This window comes from Benincasa hispida, chromosome 12, assembly GCF_027475165.1.
Source record: "Benincasa hispida cultivar pf3 chromosome 12, pf3_genome.v1.1, whole genome shotgun sequence".
Classification (NCBI taxonomy): Eukaryota; Viridiplantae; Streptophyta; class Magnoliopsida; order Cucurbitales; family Cucurbitaceae; genus Benincasa; species Benincasa hispida.
In genome coordinates this window covers 31,690,556-31,695,248 of record NC_143489.1, presented here as the reverse complement: position 1 = coordinate 31,695,248, position 4,693 = coordinate 31,690,556, and the positions used below count along the sequence as shown (strand labels likewise).

The window sequence follows — 4,693 nt, the reverse complement described above, 5'->3', positions numbered from 1 at the left end:
TCGTGGAGATGATGAGGAAAGAAAATCATAGTTTTTGCTTTGTCCTAAATGAATGTTATATTTCTTTGTTTCTCCTAAGTTCATAACATCTAGGTGAATTTCGACATTGAGCACCCATGGCAAATAATTATTGCCAATAATGTCAAGGGCTGCGAATTCTAATTTTGTAAGGTTTGTCATGACAATACTATCACAAAATATTGTATTTATATCAGAAATTTAATATGTACTAAATACGTAAAATAACATTTAAGTTATTAATTATAATAAAGAGGAAAAAAACCGACCTGTCTTTAGGACCTGCCTTCAACGATGAAATCAACAGGAGCTCGTGCTGATAACGTGTTGTGAAATTAAGGAGCACAATGAAGTACAACAAATATGGAAAAATACAATATAATAATATATATTTAAATATAATAAATAAATAAATAATATGATATAATAATAAACTAAAATTATAAAATAACTAAAACTATAAAAATTGGGTAATATGGAAATTTAAGTAGAATTTTGAAGTAGATTAACCCACCAATGTTTATGATTTTAAGATCCACCAAATGTCACTATTCATAGGCAAAGTGGCAAATAGGATATGTATAGTCTTACATAAATACTAAACATGAATAACTACGAGGCACATCGACAATATGAAAATTGACATATGACTTTTAAGTTACGAAACAATGAACATCTATTTATTATTATAATGTTTATAATAAAAAATATATTATTAAAGATAAGGACAAAATTAATTTTGAGTTGCAGGGCACTTTGGATTTAGTTTGGAAGATTTTTCTCATTACTTCTTCTACTAAATAAATGAAATCTTTTCCAAAAAGAAAAAAATATAAATAAATAAAGAAAGAACCCTCCCCTTTTTTCACCCACTTTTTCTCCTCCTTTTCCTTTTCCTTTTCCTTTTCCGCCTCTTTCATATCTCTCTCTCCCTCTCTCTCTCTCTCTCTCTCTCTCTCTCCTTCCCTTTCAGTTTCTCTCTCCTCCGGCAAAACCCTAAAGTGCCGTTTACTCCCACCCAAGTAAGTTTTCTCTCTCTCTTTCTCTGTCTTTGTCTCCTCTCTCTCTCTCTCTCTCTCAATATATGGGGTCCTTGTGTGTGTGTGCGCGCGCGCTCTTTGACCATCACTGACATTTCATATATAAATATTGCTATCATTTGTTCTTTATACTTCTTCTATATCCACTTTTTTATATTTTTTTTTCATTCTTTTTTGTTTCTGATGAACTGTGATTTCTAATGGTTTTTTCCAAGATATTTTCTAACCCCTGATTTTGTTTTGTGTAACCGAATGATGGGCATTTTGAATCTAAATTTGGCCCCTTTTTAGGGTTTATGGTGGAAATCTATGTTAACGGATTACGTTATGTTTGCCCTTTATCATGTTTTTCTTTTTGCGATTTATGTATTGAAGAGGGACTTTAATTAGATAGAACCCCTAATTTTTAGTTGGTTGGTGGGATACTGGAATTTCCAATTTTGGAACTTTTGAATCAAGAGTGTTCTGTTAAATCCACCCATTTTGGTTATATCGAGATCTTGCTGGAATTAATTTTTAATCCTCACTGTTGGGTTTGGGAAAGAGAGTTAATGTAAGAGTATTTGATGACTTTCGTTTTCTTTAGGGCTTAATTGCAGGGGGCTGGCCAATTTTTTTAATTTGTAGGAATTTCAAAATGATGTTGAAAATTCACTTGTTTTTCCTCTTCAATTTCTATGTTCTTTTTGTTTGTTGGGTGATTGAGGTTGATTTGAAGCACCTCTTTTCTTCCTTCTTAGTCTTACTTTTTGTGTTTTTATTAGATAATATAATATTAAATTCATCTTCATCCATTAGCTTAAATTTTTAAGTTAATCGATAATTTAAGATGATATCAGAGAAGGTCCTATGTTTCAAACCCTTACAATGTTATTTCCACTCCAATATTTCAGGCCCATAAGTGAGAGGAGTATTAGATGATATAATATTAAATTCGCTTTCACCCATTAGCTTAAGCTTTTGGGTCAATTGGTGATTTAACGGTTTTTAATGGTTCTCTTGGTCTTATATAATTCCACAGCGTTGGTGACTATTTTGAGCTCTCACTCATATGTCTATGGTTGTTATGTTTAGAACAGGGGAGTTTCTTGAGTCTAACCTGTAATCTCTGCTTATTGTGTTTACTCTGTAGTTCTAATGGATGGTGATGCGTTGAACATGCGTAATTGGGGTTACTATGAACCATCTTTGAAAGCACATCTTGGTCTGCAGCTCATGTCCACAATTGGTGAGCGAGATGTGAAACATTTTCTGCCTGCACGGGACCCTTCTGCTATTATTAATATGAATGTGGCATTTCATTCACGGGAATCTGTTGTTTCTGAAGCACCAGTACCGACAAACTGGGCGAGGGATGGTTGGCTAAATCATCAAAGAGACAAGCTTCTCAATATGTTACCGCCCAATACTAGTTATTCTCTGCTTGCAGAAACATCAGCCCCGCAACCCATGCAAATGTTACAGTCGCATGAGACATCAAGAGATGAAATGGTCCTCAAGATTGAAGAACCACTTGTGAAGAAAGGAACTAAACAACCAAAGAAACGACAGAATGGGGGTGCTCCTAAAACTCCAAAACCAAAGAAGCCTCGAAAGCCCAAAAATAATGATCCTTCAGTTCAACAGGTGAAGGCACCAAAGAAGAAGATGGAACTTGTTATAAACGGGTTTGATATGGATATATCTAGCATCCCAATTCCAGTATGCTCTTGCACTGGAACTCCTCACCAATGTTATAGATGGGGCTATGGTGGCTGGCAATCAGCTTGTTGTACCACAAGTTTATCTCTACATCCTTTGCCCATGAGTGAGAAGCGGCGAGGTGCAAGAATTGCTGGTCGTAAAATGAGTCAAGGTGCTTTTAAGAAGGTTTTGGAGAAACTTGCAGCTCAAGGCTATAACTTCTCTAACCCAATTGATTTAAGAAGCCATTGGGCGAGGCATGGAACCAATAAGTTTGTCACCATCAGGTAGATTAGCAGAGTATTATGATGGTAGAGGGCCGAGTCTGTTTTTACATGTATATATCTGTGGCCTTTTGCAGCAATCTTTGGGTAGCTATAGCTGGTAACTTTTGCTCTTTATAGTTTATGGGTGGGTTCATAAAGTTTGGGAATTTCCATCCTCTTCAATCTTGATTCGTTTTGTAGTAGTTTTTGATTTATTGGAATATCTTTTATTGCTATTTTCTTTCGATCTTTTGTCTTGGATCAGTTATCTAATTGTTATTTAAGTTGAAGGTCAACTGATTTGATACAATACAATATGCATTCTCTTTTATCTTGGTCGATGGATATGGATGACCTTGCCTTCTTGGAGAAACAGAACTTGCAGTTACCCATATTATTCTATTTCTTTTCTGTCAACTTTTTCCTTTGGTTTAAATACTACTTTGCTATTGGACTTTCAGTTTTGATTCATTTTGCTTCTTTTACTTTTAACTTTGGTTCATTTTAGATTATATACTTTAAAAATGTCTATTTTGGTCTTTGCACTTTTAAAAAGTGACCATTTTAGACCATGCATTTTGCAAAAGTGACCATCTTGGTCTCTATACTCATGCTTTGAAGAGTGACTATCTTTGTCTCTTAAAAATGAAAATAAAGGGACTAAAAGGGACACTTTTTAAGCCTTTTTGATTTTACAAAATCACAAAAGACTTGCATTTCATCGTCATCTTGATTTATCCAGGCGCATGGCCTCTGAGATGGCCACTCATCTATTTTGTTATAAATTTTCCTTTGTACTTGTTCAACATCTGCAGTAGTAAAGTTGATTCAATCCTCAGTTGCTCTCTATGAACTGAGAGTGAAAAACAACAGTAGGAAAGTTTCTTCAATTAGATTTCATTAGAAGATTGTTTAGATTTTGGCATGTCTATATTGTTTTAAATGTAATGCATGTTAGAACTTAGAAGTTGATACATGAATGCTGGGCTTGATTTAACTCTTTCTGGAATTTGTTCTAGTTTGTTGTGCAACTTAACAATATATTATCATCAGGCTGTCTTAATCTGACATCGGGCCTCATTTTTGTTCATGCATTTGATTCACCTATGTCGCGAGGAAACCTTGTTTCTGAAGTTAAGAAGTTCATTATTAAGTTTTTGGTTCCATTTGGTTATTGTCCATGGGTATTTTTATTTTGCAGAGAAACATTGTAAAGTAGCAGTTGATTCCTTTCTGTTGATTATAGAAGTGAGATTTTTCTAGAAACTGCCTGAGCATTTATGTCCAATATAGTGTTGAATGGTGAAATTTGAGATTTCAGGAGGATTAGAGAGTTCACAAAGTAAATGGTTACTTGTTTAGTGGAAAATTTCAAGGAACACTCTCTTACATGAGGTTGATACCAAGCTGCATAAGGTTTCTGTAGGTATTCCAATTCTCTCTCAAATTAACCATGGTGGATTTGCTAGGAGCAGGTTCTAAACTCAGTTGTATTTTAGGTTCTAAGTTCCAATGATAGTGGTTTATCTAGTAATTGTAAAAGTCATGCAACAAAAGTAGATGTCCTGTTATGCAATGATTGTTTTAATTTTGAACAATTATACATGTCCATTGATTATTCAAGGAAAAATGACTTTTGAGTTGCTTCAAAAAATAGGTTGAAACTAAGAAAAAACAAATGAAGTA

At 34.1% G+C, this 4,693-nt stretch overlaps 1 pseudogene across 1 annotated transcript; it reads left to right on the top strand.

The window, feature by feature from the left end:
- Nucleotides 1-838: 838 nt before the first annotated feature.
- On the top strand, nucleotides 839-3,336 carry LOC120068118 (protein BASIC PENTACYSTEINE2 pseudogene; annotated as a pseudogene). Its single transcript, XR_016525408.1, has 2 exons — nucleotides 839-1,040; nucleotides 2,191-3,336. The product of XR_016525408.1 is annotated as a protein BASIC PENTACYSTEINE2 pseudogene (transcript).
- The last annotated feature ends 1,357 nt before the right edge of the window (nucleotides 3,337-4,693 follow it).